Here is a 16,072-nt window from a genome sequence, read left to right as displayed (position 1 = left end):
CAACAGAACAAAAGCTTGGTCAGAGGGAAGGGGGTTTGCAGCGTATGAAGTGAGTTTTGATTCATTCCCGAGCTCAGATGTTGCTTTGGGAAATGTATTCTCTTCAGGTCTCTCACTGTGACTCTATAAACAGAGGCAGCGACTGGCATTTGGAGGCACTAAAAGTGATTTAAATGATTCAGCCTGGGATTTCTGCCAAGCAGCACCTCCTTCTGTTTGCTGCGGGGGCTTTTCTGCCTTCCCCCTTGCCGGTGGGTTGGTTGTTTGGTTGTGGGGTTTTTTTCTCCTTCCATGCGAAATTTTTTGAGACTATCCTTTGAGACAGTCTCTTTCTCCTAAAAGAAGAAGGGGGGAAAAAAAAGTTTGCTTCTCCAGATGGACAGCTGCTCCCTGCTCCTTTTGATGTTGCTTTTATCTGCCAGGCCAGTGCTCTCTCACCCTCTCCCCTCCCCTGGAGGCAGTTTCCATGGGGGTCTCAGGGGAGCTTTGTCTCTCACATGTGTTTAAAGAGAAATGTGGAGCTGACACAAAGGCTCCACAGCTCGACCTTTCGCCCTCCAGAGTTATGAGGGCCATAAAGCTCGAGTCCCTGGTAACAGTGCCGATGACCAGGGCAGTTCTGGACACAGACAGAGCTTTTTTGGCAGAAAATTGTTTAACTAAAAATAGTTCTAGGGAGGAAAATAAAAGGTTGTGCAAACTAAGCAATGTCTTTTATTGCCTTATTTGGTGTTACTGGTAGTAGCATGAATTTCTTCAGTGTGGCCAGAGGCAAGACAGCTTCATTGCATTTAATATCAGATTTGAAATGCATGGGGCACAGATAAAAAGTGACATCCTCTGAGGTGCTGGGGAGCAAGCCTGTGACCACCGCCCTGCAGATGCAAAGGATGAAGCTGCCCTGCTGCGGCACCTGACCTCCAGGCAGAGCTGGGCAGAGGCCCAGGATGAGGCACGACCTGCAGGCACTGAGGCTTTCCGCACCAGGCAGTGGCAGAGTTGCTTCTCCTTGCTGGGGAGGAGGAACTTCAGGGTCCAGCAAAGGCCTGAGGAGCCACCAAGCCAGCCAACAAACAATCTTTAGCCTCAAGTCTCTTGAAAGTGTTCAAGTGCCTTAGCTCCAGAGCAGAAGAACTGCTGTTCCCTCACCACTTGCACCTCTGAGGCTCTCCTTAAGCTAGGTGTCCAAGCTGGCTGTCTCCCACCATGATTTGAGTCTCCCACCATGATTTGAGAGCAGTGCGATCTTTCTCTTTTTTTAACTCCTATTCAGACTGGCTAGTAACAGATGTTGGATCCAGGTGCTCCACAGTTGAGGCAAAAGGTTCACTAGCATTTGCTTTCTGCAGAAGCTCTTGCCTTCTGCCTAAAATGGGCCAGACACAGAATGAAAAGGGAGAAAAAAAACCTGATTCTTTTCCCTCCTGCAGAGGGTATTTATTTGCAGGAGAGCTGCGTGAGTGTTGAGTCCCTGTGCATAAGTTCTAACAAGTGGAAAAGTTTCCACAGACGAGTGACTTGCCCACAACATCTATTAGCCTGGTGTCAAAGCTGCTCTCCTCAGAGGTTCCAGGTACCAGCAGAGAAATTCAGAGGTGTGTCCTTAATTTCCTTAAGGGAAGCTCTAATGTTTGAATGCTGGGGGTGATAAAGGGCAGGTGACCATGAAGCTTTGTCCCCTAGTCTTCTTTCTTCCAAGTTAAACTTGCTGCAGTATGGCCTAGCTGTGCAGACAGCATAGGCGGAGGTGGGGGGGGGCACGGGGGGAGCTGCTGCCGAGCAGAGGTTCCACTGTGTGCGTGAAGGCTCTGAGCAAGAGTTTCAAAATCTTTATAGCATCTAAATATTGTGAGAAAATGCCTCATTCTCTTCGGGAGCAGGTTGCTGGGGAGCAGAGGCCACCTGTTACATATGTGTGGTGTATCAGCTTGATGTGGTTCCGACCAAGGCTTAGGGCTATGGCAGAGATAAGACACTTCCCAGGAAACTTTCCTTAAACTTTTGTTCTTCCAAACCAGAAAAAGTGAGGGTCAGTTGCTGTGCAATGGGAAGACAGCTTTTTCCTACTCACAAAAAAAATTCAGGAGACTTATTTTAGGTTAAATAAAACAAGGCCAAGAAGCAGGGGGAGAGAAGGGAAATCAAGTTTCCGAAAGAAAGAAAAACCTTGGTGATTTATGCTGAGGTATTTTGTGTTTTTAACCTGAATACAGCTACTGTTAGAGCAGACAGGGAGAATTTTTACAATGGCATGTAGTGATAGGACAAGGGGAATGGCTTTAAAATAAAAGAGGGTAGGTTTAGGTTGGATATAAAGAAGAAATTCTTCACTATTGAGAGTGGTGAGGCACTGGAACAGGTTGCCCAGAGATGCTGTGGATGCCCCATCCCTGGAAGTGTTTCAAGGCCACATTGGATGGGGCTTTGAGCAACCTGGTCTAGTGGAAGGTGTCCCTGCCCATGGCAGGGGGATTGGAACTAGATTATCTTTAAGGCTTCTTCCAACCCAAACCATTCCATGATTCTATGATTTTTACACCAAAAGGTACACAGAAAACACAGCCAGCATCTCTTTCCACTTACATGATCTCTCACTCTGGTAGTATTTTTGCTTGAAATAAGCAGCTTTGTGCGTCAACACGAGGTAAAACTCCCTGTGCAACCATGCACTAACAACCACTTGCAGTAATTCTTTGTGTGGATACATTTGTCTGCCTGTCTTGCATGATAAGGTGCGCATATGCACTCTCATTTTCTTTCTATAAATCTCCTTTTCGCTTCAGAAAGTTGTAAACCTAAAGATAACAGCACACACTCTCTTAAAAGCAAGGTTGACACTGAAATCCTTGGCTTAAAAATGTTGCCTGGAAGAGAAAAATCTCCCTCAGCCCAAAGGCAGCAGATTTGGCTCATGTGCCAATTGTCGCTCTCCCACCACTGGAGCGTGCTAGGAGGGGAAGGAACAGTGCAAAAAAGGAGTGCAAAGGGCAAGCAGTCCTTTGGCTCTGGCCATCCTTCAGTGGTATATGAACCTTAAGGGGATCACATGATGGGAATAGAGTGAAACAACCACCTAGGTCCTCTAAATCACATCACCTTGTAGTATCAGTGAACACAATCTCTTCCCTCCCATCTATCACCCTCACACCAGACAGATCTTGAATGCAGAGGGGAATTGAGCACTTCTGCTCCAGAGCATGCGTCTGGGGTGGTTAATAACAGATGATCCTAATCACCGTTCCTGGAGCCCAGGGCTAGCTGATAACTCTCTCTTCTGATTACTGACCCCCACAATCCTCTCATTCCTGAGAAGGAGCAGATATTGTGAACAATGGGTTTTAGCAACTGGGACAAAAACAGTCCTTTTGCTCAAGGAGTTTGGACAGCAAACTAAGGGAGCAGCAGGGTGGCTGAGCAGCCAAACTACAGGGCTGGGAAAGATCTGCATCGTGTATCTGGCTCTGCCACAGGCTTGCTCTCAGTGACCTTAGGAAAAAAAGTTAAGGTCTCACAACCTCATTCTCTTCCTCTGGAAAAATCAAGATAAGAACAGTGACTCCAGAATGGCATTGTGAGGATATATCACTAATTGGTATTTATAATACACGTTGAATTTTCCAGAGTAAGATGGGATATAATATTAACAACTGAGAAACACGCTTTGCTGAAACTGCTTCTTCACTCAGAGAGTGGTTTTGCTGCTTCGGCAGCAGCCCTTGAGGCTGCATTACCACTGAAGGGTAGCCTCACCAACTCTCCATTTACACTTTAAAACCTCTACACAGGCAGCAGCGGAGTCAGAGATGCAGCTGCAAGAAGAAACCACACACCACAGTTGTGCAGGTGCATGTGGGCCCCAGTAGGAAAGAATATTAACTATTTCCTGGTAATAGGGACACTGAGGTCCTTCAGGCAGATAAAATAATCTCAGCACAGTTCAGGACACACAGCCTGTGTAGGAAGCTACTATCCAAATGAATACACAACTGTGCTTAACAGATCCTAGCTTAAATGGCTACAGACTAAATATTCTGGATTCTCCTTCAGATTCAGCTAAATTTGTGCACTGCATGTCCCGTATTTTCCATGTGGCCTGGAAAGCTTTCATCCTACGACTTTTCATCCTACGACTGCCATTAGTGCTAGTTTAAAGCTTTGTGTCTGGAAGGCATAGTTGATATTTACCCCAGTATTCCAAGATCAGATCCATTTTTTGTAACAAGCTAATCATACTATTTGCATCTCTCCTTGACAAAAAGTTGCAGCAGGATCATTCTTTGGGTCCATTAGGTACCTGGGAATTAGAACAATAATTCACAACTTATGCTTTTTTAGGAGAGTTCTATCTTTTTGGAAGAAAATTGTCTGTTTTGTTTCTTCTAACATTATTTAATTACAATTATTGTCTGAAATGGAAACTGCATGATTATTTGCAAAACTAAGAAGGCATGTTTCCCTTCTCTGAAAAGACTGATGTGACAATCAGGCCTCCAGTATGAATGTATACATAAACTACTTTTAAAAATCATTTTCTATGAAACTGCTTCCAGTTATCTGGTTCACTAGAATACCAAGATGCAAATCTAGGCAAAGTAGATTATTTTTTTTTATATACAGTCAATATCTTTTAACCTATAGTAGGATTGGCTGAGCTGAAGCTGCTGCAGGAGATAATGAAGTTCTGCTGAAACACAGCAATGCTCCAATAAAGCCTGATAATGATAATGCATTAAAATAACAACATGTGGCATTGCAATCCACCCACACATCATCATGCATCACACCAAAAATGTCATGATGTGCTGACGGTTAAGTTTCTCTTCTAAAATCACAAAGCTGTCAGTTCTAGCTGCCACGCTCACAACAAACTGTGCTTTTTCATTTCATGTCTTTGGCTGGTCTTGACTGTACCCAGGATCTTTCTTACTTGAAATGGTGATGGTGGATGTTCTTTAAGCATTTAAAAATGGGATTCAGAAAAATACTTAGCCATCCAAGTTTCCACTCTTACAGAGCCCCACCTGAACAGTAGGAGGCTGTAAAACTAGGCAGAAAATCCAGTAAGAAAGAAGTCTGGCACCAGATTTCCATGCCTTCTGCTTTCAAGCAGAGCAGAAATTAGCCTCTGTCTTTCAATTCTACTTGAAATATAACTTCTGCAGGTTTTCCAAATGCCTTTGCACTTACAACCATTTGAAAGCTTACATTTGGCACAAGTGTCAGCAGTGGTTTAGGGTGGTAGCTGGAATGATGGCAGAAGTGGAATTTTATCTTCCCTCTATGTCATGATAATAAAATAGTTATGAAAACTTTTTTATATATTTGCTTTCTTGTCTGTTTGATAAATAAGACGAGACATTCACAATCACTTACCCTCAAGAGCTTCCACTTTTCCTGCCACTGGTGGAGCTAAAGTAAAGATGAAAAATTTTAGGAAAAATTGCTTGAATGGATCTAATCCATTGGCTAAATCCAAGGAAGGCCTGCCTGTATTAAGGTTGCGGCCTGGGTGGAGTTTTGTTTCCTATACCCTATATTTTAGCTTTGGTAACCTCAGCTACTACTTAACTCTGCAAATACCTACTTTCAATAGGTGCTTCAACTCCTAACACCAAAAAATCCCATTTAAACACTTACAGTTCTATATCTACACATGCTTACTAGCACTTCAGTGTTTGCAGGTCAGAGAAGTGTGACTTCTACTGCGTATCACAGGTCAATGGAGATACAGACAGAAAACATTTATTCTCTCCAGCCCTTCCTCCCTTTCCTGGTTGGGTTGGATGATGATACCTGCTGCCTTTCCCCACCACCACCCTCTCAAAGCATCAGTGATGATGATGACAATGATCCTGTGCTTTCACACAAGAGCTTGGCAGTTGTGACAATCTTCCCAGGACATACATTAGATGCCACAAAGTAAGTGCCAGCCTTAAACATGGTTTAGTCCGTTAGGACTTCTTCCATCCTAACCAAGGGGAGTGCTGTCCTGCTCTCATTTCGTATTTCTAAGGTACTGGGGAGATGCACATAATTCCTTTCTGAAGGGCCTGAAATTCACATTTCGCACCTCCCTATAAAATGTTATAATGATCAGGGGAGAGACTGGGGTAGGATGTTTCTCCTCTTGTAGGTCTTCCAGCAGGGAAGGGAAAGAAAATTGGACTCACTGTCAGAGAGAGTAACAGTGGTTATGGCTATCATGCCTTACTGGCTAGAGCACTTGCTGGCTTGGCTTCCTTGCCCGGCCTCAGAATTGCTTTTGCAATAAGCAGCTATTGCATGAAGTACCTAAACATCCCTGAGATCAACATGTAGAGCCCAGGACAGTTACATACTTTTCTTCTGGTCCAGCTAATTTCTAATTCTTTCCCAGAGCTGCCCTTCCAAGAAGAGTCCTTGGGAGTACCCCCAAATCTCTTGTCTAGTGGCCAAAGTACTCTAAGCAGTTGTGGCTTTGGGGGGGGGGGGGGGGGGGCAGAGGGGTAGGAAAGGGCAACAGCAAGGCTTCATTGCATTTCACACTTTTGGCCAATTGCAGCTGCTCAGATTCCACACACGTGAATTACGTGATGTGACAGTGGCCATGCAACTGTGCACTACCTATTTCCCTCTGCACTTAGATCAGAGCTCTGTGTGTCTATCCCTGCCTCTTAGGCGGTCTGAACCTCCTCAATGTTCTGCTCCATTGGGGTGGAAATTTGGTATTGCAAAGCCTGGCCCTGTAGTGAAAAAGTTCCTTTTTTGGACCCAGCAGGTACAGTGTGGGAGTGTAGCCTGCTTATATTTCGGTACCATTCAGTCCTCAGTCTTCTAGGTGATACTTCCAGTAAGAACTGCAGTGATGGGCATTTAGTTATAGCAGCGATATTTTATTATTGGGACTCCTGTCCAGTGTCCACTGTGTGACCATTGTCCTCAGGTGTCACATCACAAAGGCAAGCGAGCACTTCCTCAGCAGTAGGAGGTTTGGATGGCTTTTGTACACAGACAGGTTTAAAAACAGGGAAAGGTCTTACAGACCCCATTACTGGTCCACAGAGCCACTGATTCCTGAAGCATGGCTGGTACACAAATATAGAAGTAGATGTGACGCAGTGCATGGTCTTCTTAGGGAAAGGACTTTGGGAACTTCCCATACAGATGTGGGCTGCGTCTCCTCCCTGTACGTAATGCAGGGGAAATGGAAGATGAGAAACACCAAGGGTGGGAATTAAGACTGTGTTTTCATTTCCTCTTTCTTGTTTGTTACTTGGTCCTCCTCTAGTAAAAGAGGAAAAAAAAAAAGACAACAAAAAAAACAGCTGCACCTGGGTTTTTACATAAATATTCTCTTCCACTTCAACTCGTTCACCTCCTGGCAGCACTAAACTCCAGAAAATGCAGCACACTGTCTCTTTAAGAAAGACTGCTCCCTGCCCAGCTGTTGACTTGCCTGAAGGTGAGACCTCTGCTTAAATTCATGGCTCCAGCTGTCAAAAGCAAAGAAAAGCAGCTTTTCCTTGGCGGCTCTCTGCTTTGGGTAGAATTTGACATCTTCCTCAGTCAGCAGAATTTAATCAGCATCAAGTGCCCACAGCCGCTCAGCTTCACCACCGCTGGGCTGGGGCTGGGGCTGGCGCTGGGGAGCCAGACCTGGGGAGGAGAGGAGGGGGAGTCCGCAACACAGCAGGCACAAACAGACACAGGCACAATCGCTTGTTTCTATAGGAAATCCAAAGCTTGTCACTGTCTAGGGAGAGCCTCATTATACTCGTTGACTTAAGAATTGCTGTTATCACGCAGTAACCTTACCTGACTTAGGCTCTGCTGTGTCCTTCCTCAGCAGCTGAGAGCAGTAAATGGAGTGAATTATTGACAGCTGACAATGATACTGATTTCCAAAAGAGGCTGGTGAAATGGGTTCAGGGATATGGTTTCCCAGACTTGAGTGAACAAGTAAAGCCAAGGGAGCGAGTCCTGAGATCACCATGCTGTGCTTGCCTTCCTCCTAGAGAAGATGAGTGCCTTTAGTTATTGTCACATGGATGTCAACAAATGGAATAATCCGGCCCATGTAGCAAAACTGTTAAGCGGAGCGCCTAGTCTATAAAGCCCAGCATCTGATGCAATCATGAACCTCTAATGGTCAGATCTGACTGGTGCATGCAGATGTAGGTACATGCAGACTTGTGTACGGACCCACCACAGCAGGAGGACATTTACTTTTCCCCAGTACTGCCACCTCCTTCCTGCAACCAAGCCCCAAAATCCCGCAGAGAGAAACACACTGAAGGGAGGTCAGGGTATGGCTGCAGCCAGGGCAGTGGTGGGGTGGCAGTTCCCATGCCAGGTGTCAGCTCTGCGATGCTGTGTGCTGGGGGGGCTGCGCCAGACCCCTGGGGCAGGGGGCTTGGTCAGTGCAAGGTGGCTGTTCTTAGAGTAGGAGTGTGCACAGGGTGTTTTCTCAAGGAGACGTTGTATTGGTGCTTACCCGTTGAAAATAACCTATTCACAGTAAATAGCTGCCTGTGTGTTTTCGACACGCAAACTCCAGGCGTTCCTATACATGTAGCTCGTTTCTAGCACCTGCAGCTGTTACCCATTTCCTGACAATATCATCGTGCCCATTGAGGAGAGGAAGGACATGTTGGGTTGTTGGGTTTTTTTTTAATGTTTACCTCTTCCACCTGTTTGATATTAGCCTGCATAATGGCACACAGCTACAGCAAAGGAGGTGGCTGCTGGAAGCAAACAGGAAATGAAGCAATACCCGAGGTAAGGGGCAAGGGCAGCAGAGATGTCGAGAAACAAGGCGAGGGGTGTGTGTGTGTGTTAACTAGTGAATATCCACTTGCCTCTAAGTAGAGGGGTGATTCAGTTCTGCCCAGATCCAGGCTAGGTGTCAGGGGAACACTAAAGCACCCAGTGCCCCTAGCTAGAAAAGGAGAGGAGCTAGAAAGAAGGAGCTGTGTGTGTGGGGGTGCTGTGAGCGGAGGAGGGAGTGCAGGTAAAGGCTTGTGCTCAGGGAGCGGGGGAGAGCTCGCAGGTGCATTGCAGCCCAGGAGCTTGACAGTGATCAATGTAGAGCTCAGGCTGTGAACTGTGTGCTCTCGCAGCCTGTAGCCATGAATGTGGTGGTGGGGGGTTTCCCCCTGTTCCTTTGTATTTGGGGAATGAACTTCATAAAACCTGCATTCATCGTTTCTGCTCAGCCACATGACAAACTTCCACTGAACTGTGTCCTGGAGGGGTGATGCAGCCACAATAACAAGATCCCTCCTGCTCCAGTCACGAAAAACACTGCATTTCTCATTTCACAGTGCTGGGGGAGGGGACCGAGAGCGGCCAAGGAAGCAAATCCCACTGAGGATACTCTTACAATATGAAAGAGACCATTAACCCAGCGCATTTACCTGCAGAACTTATCAGCAAATGTCCTACCAGAATACTTACTTTTAATCGTACCCTAGCATCGCTCATTTTTCTCCCCTTCAAAAAAGCTGTTACTTGTTACTGAAGAAAAACTACCATCTTGCTTCCCTTCTTAAACCTCCCTATTTAAAACTCTGCAGTGCTAAAAGGCACAATGCTGATCTCTTATAGTGTCTGGAGTCTCTTCTCAAATTATATCTCTCTTATGTGAACAGCTAACTGAAGACATCTGTTGGATGCAATTATCTGAATGCTGCACATTTGTTTTATATATATTCTTTTCTATATTACTTGGGGATAAGGTATCTAATTATGTTTTTCTGGCATTGATATTATTTGTGAAGGTGGCTTTCTACTGTCAGCTGAAGTTCAGGGAGTGGTCAAATACTGTTTGTCAAATGTCTAGAAAAAGTTTGGTTTTGATTAACAATGTAGATGTGCATGTTTAATTATTTTAATAATTCTTCCCTGCCTCCTGTAACTAGAAGAGGTGAAATGGACACTTATGTACAGATCCTTAGCTTTCATTCACTATAATGCAGTTTCTTCATTCACTATAATACAGTTTCATGGCAAGTGGTGAACTCTGTTACAAGCTTAACGTCTGTAGGATTACCTGCCATACAGCACTCTGCCTGTGGGAGACGGGCCAACTAATAAAGTTGTATTAAAGAATAGGTGCAAATTACCAAAACATTTTCTTTTAGAGTCTAAAATATTGTTAGAAGTTCTAAAATTTTCATTACATTTTGTGACAACTCACACTATTTTATAAAGCACTAGGGAAAACACTTCCAGCAACTGTCTGCAGAAAGCTTTTCTGTACCAACTCCATCTTATCTATTTTCTAAAAAAAGGGCCTATAGACTCTGACACAGCCAAGTTGCTGTGGCTTGCTAAAATACCAGTGTTAGCTGAACCCTGGTAATTGTACAAACACGTGCTTTTAGCTGAGGCAAGAACGAGATAAATGACATTAACTTTTCTCTTGGGTATAAACTAACATGTTTCACCTCTTGGGAGGAGATGCGACTGCAGGTCAGGCATTGCAGCTCAGCTGGTGGGCAGTAACTTGCTAACTGAGGTTAGCCTGAAGGTGCGTCTCAGCTTGGTGTGAAGCCCTGGCCCTTCCCAACAAGGACAATAAGTGTCCCTCCCTCATGCCTGACCTGGTGAGCACAGAGGGAAAGCATATTATTAGTGTTATTTAATTTGCATTACTGTGACACTTAAGAGCTCCGGTTTGGATTAGGACTCTGTTGTGCTAGGCACTGCATAAACACTCATGAAAGCATGACACTGTCCTCAAGAGCTGCCTGCCTTATACAAACACACATGGGAGTTGGGTTAGGTTTCACACTGAGGTTGGGCTTTGTCTTCCTTAGTGCCTTGTGCTGTGCCAAGCATTTTGTCAGCTCTTGCAGTCCTCTGCATCTAGCAGCTCACACCTCAGCCTGCTCTTTGCTGAACTGATAGCTTGGCAAGTTCCTGTGTTTGTGTAGCATGCAGTAGGTCACCCAGTAGGATACTCGAGGCGAAGCCGGGACAGACTACATGAGTCTGTTTTAAGGGCAGCTACAAAAAGGCCCCACATATTGCAGTTCCGAGTGGAGAGAGCTTGAGCTGGCTGAGCATGGAAAACAAATGCCTAGCAGCACTAGGCAGCCCGGGTGTCGGGAGGAGACAGCTGAGCTGGCATGGGCAACGCTACAAGGCTTGTTGAGTCTGCTGCATGCTTGATCTGTGCAGGAAGACTGAGCAGCCTGAAGGGCTGCAGGGCTTTCCATTGCATGGGAAGCATCTCCCCATCAGCTCTGAGACAGGCTGTTAATAAACAATAACAAAATTATCTTTGTGTGCCCTCGAGGTGGTGAATAAAGCAGGCCCAGCAAGAAGCAGTTAGTTTACCCTGTGAGAAATGTTTATTCATTTTCCCTGCAGGCTGTTAACGTGACTTCTGGCTTTAGCAGAAGTCCCACCTTGTTCCCTAAAACTTGCTCAACAGAGATGAGTCATAAGTAGTGTTTATGTTTTGAAGCAAGGATCCTTCCTTCACCCTACATAGGGATGGTTGGGTGATGTGACTCCTGAGAAGGAACTGCATAACCTGTTTGGGTAATACCCTGTGTTCAGTGGCCTGTAGTGATAGTCTTAAATGCATTCAAACAGAGCTTGGGAATTCTTGTTTTCCAAAAGTAAGTAAAAAGCTCTCTATGCAGTAATCTTCTAATTTCCCCTCTTCCTCTCAACATTGAAGATCTGACTACATTACTCCTTCAAAACTTATTTAGAAAAGCTACATCACTTTTTATAGATAGCCAGTTAGTTCAGTTGTGTTCCAGATGTTCTCTGCAGAGTGCCCTTCCAGTGTGACAGAGTTCACCAGCATGGCTACAGCATCACTGGCACGTGTGTTGTATGGATAAGTGGTGTGCTGCTTGCAACTGCAGCATCTTGTGGGTTAAATGAGTGATGTGGGCAGACTGAGTGAGGGAAAGCGTTTACATATCAAAAGATGTAAGAATTCTCAAAACCAGTATAAACCTAATAAACAAGTCTCATCAGGTGTTGCTGAAGGTGGTTTGGTTTTGTTCGGAAGTAAGAACACAATGCAGTCAAGGTGTTGCGGTCTGAGTGACAAACCAGCGCTGGTACAGATGGGGCAGAAAGCCTACACCATTTAGCTAACTGTACAGCAGAAGCGAAGCGCCTGGCCTTTGTTGTAATGTATTGCACTTTGGCTCGCCCATGTGATCAGTCACTCCCTATTAAAAATACACATTTTTACTTTTGTAGACAAAATGCATAAACATTTGACCCCTGGAAATATGATATGCAGCTAAAGACAGCCCTTGAAAAACCTGGAGTATGTACATGCATTATAAATTCCCCCTATCTCACAGGACCAGCATAGTAGGGAAAAAAGATAACTGGTTGTGTCTCTTGGTCTCCCTCTCCACCCGGCTCCTTCAGCTCCGTTGCACTCCTCCTCCCTCTCGCTGCGGGGTGTGCCAGCACTTGTCTTGGCAAAAGCCAGTCTTGGATCTTAAAACTGAAGGAAACTCCAGTGTGTTCGTGACTAGCTCAGCCTTCACCAGGCCTCCTCTCCGCCCACCCCAGCCCGTACCATGAGAGGAGGAGGTGGCAGTGTGGTGGTGTGGTGGTGGTGTGCTCTGGGGAGATGCAAGCGAGGGGCATCCATACCCAGCACCACGTGGCTGCCTTGCAAGCACGTAGTTCATGCTTTCGTAAATCAGGGCCCTGCAATGGGAAGTGTTACTGTGTAAAGCATGCGCCCCACAGGCAGATCGCGGCTGACGCCACCAGCTGTGGGACAGTAAGAGGCCACTGCTATTCAGTCTGGTCTTCATCTGTGTTTTCAGTGGGGAAATCAAATGAGCAAGTGTTTTGCTGGAAGTTGTAGGGTCCTGGGTCCTTCCCTGTACTCAGGCCAGGTAACACCAGCTGATGGCCATGTCATTCCACCCACCACCCTCCACTACACCGTACCCAGCTACTGGCTTGTTTGCTTTTCCTGTCCAGGCAATCTTTGGCATTTCTAGAAAGATTGCCTGCAAAACCTACCACTATCACTTCTGCCGGTGATGATCTTGTGACACAGAAACCCACCCACTAGGAGTTGCACAGCAGCTCATTTTGCAAAGAAGCCACCAGCCAAGTCAGGTGATAAAGCACTAATTCTCCTTCAGCCACACTCAGCCCAGTCCGGATTTCAACTGGGGACCAAGATATGACAGGTTTCAGTTCTTTCCCAGTACCTCACAGTGTCTTGTCCTGATCTTAAACATTAAATCACCGCATGAGTAAACCATCCATGCATACACGTCTATAAAGTCTACGCCAGGACTTCAGTTGGAAAGGGTCTGACTGGGCCTTCCACATCATAAAACGCTGTTAATAATTTGCGAAGCTTCATCCTAGGCTTGCTCTCTATTTTCCCCTTGTTAAATTTAACAGAAATATTTTTATATAAGCTTGTTCCCCATGTCATTATTTTATACCATCTTGTTCTTGTGTTAAGGTCATGGTTTAGTTTAAATAATTACTTTTCTTTGCCTGTTGTTTTCTCCTCTGACATATTTAAAGGCTTCTGTACTTGCTTATCCATTCTTGTTGGTTTGTTGCTGTGTAAGTCATTTTCTTTTAAAGTCTTCTAAGACAGACTCTTCATTGCCCTGATCATCAGTTGTTCTGGTCTGTCTTTTTTTGTAAATATGGGTGACAAATTCCATATATGTTGATCTGGATGACATTTTGATACTGCCTTAAGCAATGGCAGTAATGCTTTTCTAATCAGCTGAAGTATCTTGTCTAATACATCCTGTGACTGCATTTACCTCTTCCATGGCTGTGCCACACTGGTGGCTGTTAGCCTGTAATGGATGACTACATTTTGGTCTTCCTTCACCACTGTTTCTTCCAAATGCTGTGCCCCTTGTCTTTACAGCAGGAACTCTTGCTGCCTAGGTGTATGACCTTTGCACTGTGAATTTCTGAAGTCATCAGATTTTTTTCCTGATTATTTTACTCATCCTCTCTGTTAATGACACATCTCATCTTCAGTAAATTTCATTAGCACATTATTACTACTACTGCTACTACTACTTTTATGCCTCCATCAGCCCTGCTTAAGACAAATGATAATAAAAGCTCCTTAACTTTCGCCTTATGCTATTTGTGGTGGGAACCTCATTCCTTAAGTTATAACACAAAACTTATGTTGCAACTCGTTTTCATCAGTGGCAGAAGCTATGCATGCACCTTTGCCCGTCTATTTCTGCCAGATGCTTTTTCTCCAGCACAAGGAAGGCAAGAGGAAAACAGATTTCTTAACCATGCAGCAGAGAACAGAAGCATGCCATGATGTGATCACCCCGGAGCAGAGCTGAAGGCAGGATCCCTACATGTACTTGGCAAAGCAGTAGACAAACCTATGGAGGGGACAGAAAAGGATTTCTGTTACTTGTGCATTCTTCCCATACGTGCCTTGGGAGCCACTGTGGAGGCATGTTTTACCGGGGTTCAGCAATATCTATCAGTGTCCCTTACTCCAAGCATGGAAGAGGCTAGGGAAAAGAAAAAAAAAAAGTCTCGAGCTTGTGTGGCAGTTCATCGTCTTCAGTCTGGTCAACTCCACGGGGGAAGTCTCAGGGCTTTGAGTGCAGCATTTCCAAACATTGAGAACAAACCCTAAGCATTTGTAAAAACCGCAGAGCGTACAGTTAATACACCCAGATGTGCTGTCAGCCCCACAGCACTGCATCGGAGTGGATGGAGTATGTAAATCTTGGAAATGTTAAAGCTGAGAGACCAGTGATACGCATAAAGACTCATGTTCCTTCCAGGAGGAGGAGGGGGGTGAGGTGTTATCATTCTCCATTAATCACTTACATCTCCAACCTGCCTAAATCCCCTGAAAAGAACCAGCAAAGAAAACACCAGCTGCTGTAGCTCCTACTTTTTCCTTCATACCCACCAGTCTCCCTCCCTCCTCCCTGCCTTCCCCAGACTGTGTTTATTTTTACTGCTCGTGAATCAGCCAGGAACTTGCTCCCTGCAACAGGATCAGCTGAGAACAAGCTGCAGATTGAATGTTCCCTGCAATCCTGGGTTTGTTTTGTAGCTTACAAGTAGCAGCAAAACAGTGGAGAAAACGAGAGAAAGTGATATATGTCTTCTTCCTCACCTGGGGAGATGGGACTTTCATTCTGCGGAGTGTGGGACTTCCCCAGCTTGCTCTTTGAATGCACGGCAGCTTTCGCTAGAGATTTTGAGCACTCTTGGCTTATGAAAGTCACTTAAACTGAGTACTTTGGGAAGGGAACCTTTGTTATATATAGGCGTTGCTGGCTCCTGCCATAACCCAGGCCCACTGCACCACAACTCCATGCTGCACCGTAAGCAGCACAACAGCTCGCCCTTCAGCAACGGCTGCCTCTTCTCACGTCACTACCATGTAAGAACTGTCCCATCTTGGACAGCAAGAAGATTCGCCTTCCAAGCTTAACTGCACCATGGCTATCCCAGCTCTGGCATTAGTGCTCGTGCTGGCGGGTAGTGGCAGGCGAGCCCCCATGTTGGTGAAGTCACTGCCCTGCTTAGCGAAAACCATCCCAGGTGACAGCCAGGTACATGGCAGGGGGTAGCGAAGAATGGCAGCTGGTGACAGGGGAGTGACTGATGCGGAGGAGAGAGAGGAGGGAGAGGGGAACAAGAGGGGAAAAACTGAAGGAAATACTGAAGTGAAACACCCCACCACCACCCCCCCCCCCCCCCAAAAAAAAATGTATATAGGAAAAGAAAAGGCAAAATCATTCTTGGGAGAACAAGCATCTTCCTCAGCTGGGGCAAGGCTGTCTCTCTGGTGCCCCTCTGAACCCACGCCATCTAACCAAAGCACCCGCGAGTGCAAGACCTGTCGCAGATGCATTCTCCTGTCATGCTGCAGTCCCAGTCCCCAGGAGGATCATACTATTGAACCCCAAGCAGTAAGAATTTGGGGAACTGGTCTGGGAGTCCTGTCTTCCACAGAGCAGGAAAATCCTTATTTATGGAGCCACCAAAACACTCGCTTTCTCCAGGCTCTTGTGTTCAAACAGTCCAAAGGCCACCCTGGCGTTTCCCATCTGACAAATCA

At 45.7% G+C, this 16,072-nt stretch overlaps 1 long non-coding RNA gene and 1 other non-coding gene across 2 annotated transcripts; one reads left to right on the top strand and one right to left on the bottom strand.

Annotated features, from left to right (window-relative positions):
• Positions 1-5,898: 5,898 nt before the first annotated feature.
• LOC130153324 (U6atac minor spliceosomal RNA) lies at positions 5,899-6,011 on the bottom strand. Its single transcript, XR_008823328.1, has one exon. It is a non-coding gene; the product is annotated as a U6atac minor spliceosomal RNA (small nuclear RNA).
• A 1,328-nt stretch (positions 6,012-7,339) lies between these two features.
• On the top strand, positions 7,340-10,973 carry LOC130152790 (uncharacterized). Its single transcript, XR_008823111.1, has 3 exons — positions 7,340-7,441; positions 8,684-8,757; positions 9,303-10,973. It is a non-coding gene; the product is annotated as an uncharacterized LOC130152790 (long non-coding RNA).
• The last annotated feature ends 5,099 nt before the right edge of the window (positions 10,974-16,072 follow it).

The sequence above is a fragment of the Falco biarmicus genome, chromosome 7 (assembly GCF_023638135.1).
Source record: "Falco biarmicus isolate bFalBia1 chromosome 7, bFalBia1.pri, whole genome shotgun sequence".
NCBI classification, from domain to species: Eukaryota; Metazoa; Chordata; class Aves; order Falconiformes; family Falconidae; genus Falco; species Falco biarmicus.
The sequence above is the reverse complement of the archived record's forward strand: the minus strand, read 5'-3'. Positions and strand labels throughout refer to the sequence as shown.